At 37.5% G+C, this 9,164-nt stretch overlaps 1 pseudogene; it reads left to right on the top strand.

The window, feature by feature from the left end:
• Window positions 1–2,613: 2,613 nt before the first annotated feature.
• LOC129487226 (DNA repair protein RAD52 homolog) lies at window positions 2,614–4,218 on the top strand (annotated as a pseudogene).
• The last annotated feature ends 4,946 nt before the right edge of the window (window positions 4,219–9,164 follow it).

Raw genomic sequence — 9,164 nt, 5'->3', positions numbered from 1 at the left:
TAGTTCATTCCAGTTTTATGCCTCTAACAAAGCTGCACAGAAATTGTGAATATTCTAGGAGATGCCCCAGGCATCACATGATCCTAAATCATCAAAACAACATTGAATTGTGTTTGGCATTTTGTACTTACTGAGCCAGGAAAGTGAAGTGGTTCAATTTAGAAAGGTTTTCTAAACTAATAGTTAAAAACAAAGAGTTTTCTTTTTTTATTATACTTTAAGTTCTGGGATACATGTGCAGAATGTGCAGGGTTTTTACACAGGTATACACATGCCATGGTGGTTTACTACACCCATCAACCCAACTTCTACATTAGGTATTTCTCCTAATGCTATCCCTCCCTTAGCCCCCCACTCCCCAAGAGGCCCCGGCATGTGATGTTCCCCTCCCTGTTTCCATGTGTTCTCATTGTTCAACTCCCACTTATGAGAGAGAACATGTGGTGTTTGGTTTTTTGTTCCTGTGTTACTTTACTGAGAATGGTGGTTTCCAGCTTCGGAACATTCTGGTTAATTGTGATTTTGCTATGTATTGATATTTTATAGCTCCTACCCCTTTGGTCAGGAGCTACCTCCCTATCATTGAATTGATTAGTTTTATTTAATAATGTTTGATGTTTAGATACATTCAGCAATAACACTTGGAAATTTCTTACCAGTTATTTTTAAAGCCTTAATTTGTTTCTCGTTTTTGTTTCTGTTTTTTCGCCAGCTATTTAGGATAAGAGAATGTTTACATCTTAATGTAAAAAATAAAAACAGGCATAAATAATATTTTATGTATAGAAATGCTTTCGTTCATTACTTGGTGCCTGCATCTCTAAATGTTTACATAGCTTCTCTGCCTTTATGATGTTGCTAAAGAAACTATGAGTTAGGAAGGAGAAAAAAAAAGTTGAATATCTAGTCCCAAGAAGGAGGGAGGAGGTTTCTATAAAAAAATTTGTGTGTTTGTATATATATCTATGTATGTATATATCTATGTATATGCATAAGGGTATATATCTACATACATAGATATGTATATATATTAATATATCCATGTATATGTATGTATACATGTGTGTATTTATATATGTGTATACATATCTATGTATATGTATATACACACACCCACACCTACACATTCTCTTGGCATTATTGTCAAAAATCAGTTGACCATAGACAACTGCCTATATAATATGCGCTGTGTGTATATATATAACTGTACAGGAGAAACAGGGTGCAAAGAAGAAAAAAAGAACTTTTTAAAAACCTGTAATTAGATAATCAAAAAGATAAGCAAATAATGCATGCATAAAATAAGAAAAAATATATAGAATAAGAAAGATTAAAGTTATTAGAAATTCAAAATGTTATCATCAAAATGAGAAATTTAATAAAAGAGTTGGAAGATAGAGTCATGGAAAACTCTCACACAGTAAAACAAAGAAACTATTTTTTTTTTTAAAAGAGAGGGATAAAGCAATGAAGTCCAGAGGTTCAAGCTAGGAAGTCCTACATTCAGCCAAGATGAGTTCCAGAAAAAGAGACCAGAGGAAATGGAAGAAGAGAAATGGTCAAAGAAATAATAATGATAAAATTTCCTACAACAGAAGGATATGTCTCCAAGTTGTAAGAGGCCACTAAGTAACTCACACTTAGTAATGAATTTAACAAAAGAAGTGCAACACATATTTTCAAAATTACAAAACATTGTTGAAGGAAATTAAAGAAGATATAAATGAATTTTAAAAATGCAAGATGGCTATACTCGCCAAATTAGTCTACAGATTCAACATCATTCTTGTCAGACTCTGGGCTGCTTCTTTGTAGAAGGTGACAAGCTGAATCTAAAATTCACATTGAACTTCAAGGAACCCAGAAGGGCCAAATCAATCTTAAAATAGACTAACAAAGTAGGAGGATTTATTCCTTCTAATTTCAAAGCTTACTACAAAGCAACAGTAATCAAGACAGAGTGGTACTGGCACTACAATAGACATACAAATCAATGGAATAGAATTGTGAGTTCATAAATAGAACTGTGTGTCTGTGATCAACTGATTTTTGACAATGATGCCAAGAGTATTCAATGAGAAAATAATAATCTTTTCAACAATTGGTGCCAGTGCCATTCAATAGCTACATGCAGAAGTATGAAGTTAGACCCTTACTTTACATCTTTAAAAAAAATCCAAAATGGACCAAAGACTTAAACATAAAAGATAAAACTCCTAGAAGTAAACATATGCATAAATTTTCATGACCTTTTATTTAACAATGATTTCTCATATCACCAAAAGCACCAGAAATGAAAGAGAAAAAAGATAAATTTGAATTCCTAAAAATTAAAACTCTTGTATATCAAAGGACACTATCAAGAAAGTGAAAAAACAATCTCCAGAACTGAAGAAAACATTTGCAAATTGTATGTCTAATAAGGATGTAGCACCAATAATACATATTTTAAAATCTCTTATAACTCAACAAAAAAAAGAAACACGAGGCAAAGGACACAAACAGATATATTTTCAAGGAAGATATGCAAATGTCCAACAAGCACATAAAAAAAGATAATCATCATCATTAATCATTAGGAAAATGCAAATCAAAACTATAAGACACCACATCCATTAGGATAGATATAATAATAATTTTTAAACAACAAAAAATAAGTGTTGGTAAGGATATGGTGAAATTGGAACCCTTGTACTTTGCTGATGAGAATTTAAATGGTGCAGCCACTCTGAGCTACAATTTGACAGTTCCTCAATAAATTAAACATAGAATTACCATAGGACCCAGCAATTAAACTCAGGTTTATACACAAAGTATTTGAAAGCAGATATTCAAACAAAAATGTATAGATGGATGTTCATAGGAGCGCTGTGCACAATAGCCAAAAGGTGGAAACAACTTAAATGACCATTAACAAGTTAGTGGATAAACAAAATAGGGTAGACTGAGCTACCTGCATGCACTGTGCAGTGCCAGAGAGGTCAACCAGAATCAAGATGTCTGGCACTGAGGAAGCAATTTTTGGAGAGCGTGACAGCCATACTGCTGCTCATGGCAGCTTGGTATGCTTTGGACAGTGCCAGTACACAGCAGAAGAGTATCAGGCCATTCAGAAGGCCCTGAGGCAGAGGCTGGGCCCAGAATACATAAGTAGCGCATGACTGGAGGAGGCCAGAAGGTGTGTTACATTGAGGGTCATTGGGTAATTAATATGGCCAATGACATGTTTGTTTACAACGGCGGGGCAGACTCCATTATGCAGCAGAATGTGGATTTTGTTGACCTCAACTATGGCAAGTTCCACATGGGAGTCTGTGCGTTTGTGAGGGTACAGTTGTAGGATGGTTCATATCATGAAGTTGTGGGTTATGGTGTTAGGGCCTCAAGTCCAAGGCCTTATCTTTGGAGAAGGCAAGGAAGGAGGCAGTGACAGACGGGCTGAAGCGAGCCCCCAGGAGTTTTCGGAATGCACTTGGAAATTGTATTCTGGACACAGACTACTTGAGGTCACTAAACAAGCTTCCACGCCAGTTGCCTCTTGAAGTGGATTAAACTAAAGCAAAGAGACAAGATTTTGAATCATCTGTGGAAGAGGCAAGATACAACAGCTGCCAACTGAACATGGCCCTGGGACACCCACAACTTCAAGATGTGACCTCCCCTTGCAGACCAAGCCACGTCGTGATTCAGGGGGACAAGGACTGCAGGTTCCCGACTTCTGAGCTCATCCACTGTTGGCAAGAGAGGCCATGTACCAGCAGAAGTTCTGGCAAAAGCAGCTGCAGCAGCAGTTCTGGGAGCAGATGGAGAAACAGCAAGTCCACACTTTTCCCCGTCAGTTGAGAAGACTGAGGAGACTCTTGGAGACAGCTCTGAAATGTGGGATGTGACTCCAGATGCAGGGGATGGTGTGGTCAAGCCTTGTCTAGAGAAGAAACCACCCCAGACCTCTGACACACCAGCCTTGAACAACCAGATGGTGACCCAGAACAGGACTCCACACAGCCTTTGCTGTCAGAAACCACAAGCAAAATCTGGACCTTGAGACCTCCAAACTTACAGCACTGACCAATGTATAACAGGAAACTGGGAATCTCATAGGAAGGGCCAGGATATGAAGAAAAGAAAATTGGATCCATCTTAACTGAGCCTCTGGCCACATCACTGGACTCTGTCGCAAAGGGACTTTGGAAAACTACTTTTTGGTCATGAAGTTGTTCATCACTCGTGGAGAATTACCTTTATTGCTAAGGATTTATCTTGCTTCATTGTGAACCTCATCGATAGGATCTGACTGAGAGCCCACTGCAGTTAGAGCTGAGCACTTTTAAAAACCTCATCCCACATTCTAGTTGAGAGAGGCTCTGGACAGATGAAGTACCTTTTCTTTGGCTTGTGAGGCTTCCCACTATTTATTTCTGAACTATTTTATTAACACCGATGGACATTTTAGGAATCACCAATGGCTGCTTGCCCTCAAGCAATATAGGCCGGACTTAGTACTAACCATCTGCTGCAGCAATTACCTACATTCAATTGCTTTGCATAACCTCTGCCTTCTTTCCTTTAGGGTACCAGGCCTTTAATGTTGTCCATGTTAAGCACTGAGGATCATGACAGGAAAAAGGTTGGAGTAGTGCTTTTTACTGCTTTGTATCAATCCAGGCTACAATCTTCATTTAATATAAATAAACTCACTTATGGGTTTATGACATAAAAAAGGGTATATTTATTTAATGGAATATTATTTTGCCCTAAGAAAATAAGGTACTGATATATGCTACAACACAGAAGAACTTAATAACATGAAAGAAGCCAGTCACAAAATACCACAAATTATATGATTTCTTTTACATGAAATGTCCCAAACAGACAAAATTATAGAGACGTAAAGTAGATTTGTAATTACTTAGGGATGAGGAGGATAGGGAATAGGGGCTTGAGAGCTAAAGGGTATGGGTTCTCTGTGGTGATAAAATTTATAAATTTGTCTTTGGTGATGGTTGCAGATAGCCATGGATATACTTAAAAATCATTGAATTATATTCTTTAAAGGAGTGAATTGTGTGCTGTGTTAATTATATCTTAGTAAAGCTATTTTTAAAACTTGTAAAGGAAAAAATGGGAGGGCACCAAATGCCTAACACATTGACTAGAAAAAGACCCACATCAGTGCACACCAACGGGAAAAGAGAAGACACTACAATCTCCACGTAAAAACCTTAGCTCACATTAAAAAGATTAGGCTGAGAATGGCATTGACTTAGAAAAGAGATAGCTTTGTAAGTTAGAAGACAATGGAGTAACACATACAAAATGATTGATGAGGCAAAATAATATTCAGTCCCACATTTTTATTTGAAAATGAGGACAGAATGAAGAGGTATTCATAAATGCAGAGTGTACTTACCTTCCATGCACCCTTTCAAAGGGAACCACCCTTCTACTGGAGAATAGACTCCAGTAAAGTCAGGAAGTCAAACCAAAAGAGGAGCCAACCCAATAGTACAGCCACGAGGAGCCCCAGATCACTGACTCTGTAGCCCATAGTGGAGTGAGAGGGCAGAGAGACCTCAACTGGATATCTTTATGGAGAAGCTATTCAGTAGAATAGTGGATATTATGGAGCATTTTGAAGCACTCCTTGGGCAGTGTGGGGAGAATACACGGATAGCAAGTATTACATGTGAAAAAATTTGATAAGGTAAAAACACTGCTGAAAAGGGGGGAACTGTATCATAGTATAATACATATATATACACATATATGTATATATATGTACATGTGTATATATATACACATATGTATATATGTATATGTATATATATGTGTATATATATATGATTTTGCCCCACAATAAATAGTATGTTTATAGTTATAATGAATTTACACTAGGTATACATTTAATTTTAAAAATACTGACATATAATAGGCAATGGTAGGAGGAGGGGTAAGGTGGTATAAGGGAGCCAAGTGCCTAAAATTAATAACTTGAGAAAATAAGTATGTTTGTGATTTAGAAATAATGACTTGAGAATAGAAGAAAACACTAAAAAAAAAGTCAAAAAATTGTCTTTGGGTAGAAGGACATGAAGGGTCTGGGACTTATTTTTCATTTCAAGTTTATGGTACTTTTTAATTTTTCAACATCTCCATACATTTTTGATTTTTATTTCATAAATACTTCAAAAACAACAAAATTGAAAACGTGATGGGGTCAAGGCATGATGGCTCACATCTGTAATCCCAACACTTTGGGAGGCTGAGGCAGGTGGATCACCTGAGGTCAGGAGGTCGAGACCATGCTGGCTAACATGGTGAAACTCCATCTCTACTAAAAATACAAAAATTAGCCAGGCATGGTGGCAGGCACCTGTAATCCCAGCTACTTGGGAAGCTGAAGCAGGAGACTCTCTTGAACCCGGGAGGCAGAGGTTATAGTGAGCCAAGTTTGCACCATTGCACTCCAGCCTGGGCGACAGAGTGAGACTCTATCTCAAAAAAAAAAAAAAAAAAAAAAGGTGATATACAAATCTTTTGATACCTATTTCACTAACCTAAGCTTTTTATTAGAGCTATGAAGACAAGCTATGTTGACAAACTCCTTTGGTCGGTGTCTATACAGACAAAATTCTAAACACTTAAGGGCAAAATGCTTTTGTTGATGCCAGCATTATAATTTCATTGAGTATATATGGCTAAAGTCTTATTTAATTTCACTAGTTCCTTTTCTGTGTTTCTCTGACAAGATTCTAATTTAATATTTGTATGATTGCTGGCTCTGCCAGCAAAGCACCTGGGCACTCTGTAGTTAAGAGGGCCCAGAGAATTTGTTAGCTCTCTTGAAATCTTGTGGATTTTTAGACACACAAATCCTACTTTTAAGAAATCATCAAAGTAATCCTCAATAGACTAGGAATTCAGGTCAGAAAATACTTTAAATCCCTCAGACAGAAAAAGCTGTAAATCCTTTAGGTTATTTTGGAGGATCTGAAGTGGAATGATACGTTTAAGTCGGTTAATTATGTGGCAAAATTAGAGTTACTTGGCAAATTCTTGCCATGATGCTACACTCTAGGGAGAGGAAGCCCATGCATGCTACCTTATATTCCTGGGAAAACACACACAAAAAAATAATGATTTCTTTCCATTACCCTGATCCCTTCAACATCCTGTTCCCCAGAAACCTCTGTAAAAATAAGCAGTTGCCCTCTGGATAAATAACCAGACCAAAACAATTTGGCCAAAAAATTTTGAAATCAATACTTCTCATCTTTCCACCTCTAACTCCTCAGCTCTTTTAAGCTATCTTAACCCAACTGTTCTCAAAAAAGAACTTTTCTTGAATCCAACACTGATTTTGTTGTTGTTGTTATTCTATATGATTGACTGAGTTTTTTCCATTCAACTTACTTGACTATCTGACTATGGAAAGTAAAGCAACTATTGATTTGGTTACATGCTTACCTAATCTCTGTGTAAGAAACCTTCATGGAACCTGAATTTAATCATTCTTTTTTTTTTCTTTTTTTTTGAGACAGAGCCTCGCTCTGTCACCCAGGCTGAAGTGCAATGGTGCAATCTCAGCTCACTGCAACCTCTGCCTCCCAGGTTCAAGCAATTCTCCTGCCTCAGCCTCCCGAGTAGCTGGGATTACAGGCACCCAACACCACGCTCAGCTAATTTTTTTTTTTTTTTTTTAGTAGAGATGGGGTTTCACTGTGTTGGTCAGGCTAGTCTCGAACTCCTGACCTCAGGTGATCCACCCTCCTCAGCCTCCCAAAGTGCTGGGATTACAGGCGTGAGCTACTGCGTGTGGCTGTCATTCATTTTTAAATATTATTTCTTTATTTAAGAAATACTCCATGCATACACACAAGCCTCAGGGATGTAAACTGTATTCTAGCTGAACTAACAATTTAAAAATAATTTTTGGTCATAAAATACATATTGGTCCATCTGTAGTCCATAAGAGCCTATCCTGCCCATCTTCCTTCCCTATATCCTTGCCCAGGGCTCTCCCTCCCACTAGATGGGGACACACAAATGATCCTTCTGTAACTTCTGCCATCTAAATGCCTCATGCTGGAGACCTTCCCCAATTCCTTCCATGACCTTACTCTCAGTTTCATTAAGGACTGAAAAAGAAAAGGAAAGCCTAAGCAATAAAAGGTAGCCAAGAAAAGTTTGCTTAGTCTCCTTTGTTGTCTCTGCCCAATTTTAATTTGGTAATAATTTATAGGGAATAGATAAAGTCAGGGCCAGTTTTTCCTTGATGCTTTTAAAGAAACAAAAAGCACTGATCTTGAAGTTTGGTCCCAGGATGGTGTCTTTACTCTGCATTGGCAACTTCCATGTCGTTGGGCAAGCCACTTAACCCCTCTGATTTTATTTATGAGACAATAATCATATCATAATTGTTATTTTTCTTTTTTCAACTTTTATTTTACTTTCAGAGATACATGTGTAGGTTTGTTATATAGGTAAATTGCATGCCACAAGGGTTTAATGTACAGATTATTCCATGACGCAGGAAATTAGTACCCAATATGTACTTTTTTGATCCTCACCCTCCTCCCAACCTCCACCCTCAGGTAGGCTCCAGTGTCTATTTTTCTACTCTTTGTGTCCATGTATACTCAATGTTTAGCTCCCACTTATAAGTGAGAACATGCAGTATTTAGTTTTCTATCCCTGTGTTAGTTCACTTAGGATAGTGGCCTCCAGCTCCACTCATGTTGCTGCAAAGGATAGGATCGGCATGATGTTCCATGGTATATATGTACTACAATTTTTTTTATCCAGTCTACCACCGGTGGGCGTTTAGATTGATTCCATGTCTCTGCTATTGTGAATAATGCTGCAGTGAACATACACATGCATGTGTCTTTATGAGAGAACAATATATACTCCTTTGGATATATAGCCAGTAATGGGACATGTACCCAAATGGTAGTTCTAAGTTCTTCGAGAAATCTCCAAATTGCATTCCACAGTGGCTGAAATAATTTACATCCCCACCAATAGTGTACAAGCATTCCTTCCCTTTTCTTCACAACCTTGCCAGCATCTGTTATTTGTTTGACTTTTTAATACTAGCCATTCTGACTGGTGTGAGATGGCATCTCACTGTGGTTTTGATTTGCATTTCTCTAGTGATTAGT

Source organism: Symphalangus syndactylus, chromosome 8 (assembly GCF_028878055.3).
Source record: "Symphalangus syndactylus isolate Jambi chromosome 8, NHGRI_mSymSyn1-v2.1_pri, whole genome shotgun sequence".
In the NCBI taxonomy this organism is placed as follows: domain Eukaryota; kingdom Metazoa; phylum Chordata; class Mammalia; order Primates; family Hylobatidae; genus Symphalangus; species Symphalangus syndactylus.
This window is presented reverse-complemented; position numbering and strand designations above follow the sequence as displayed.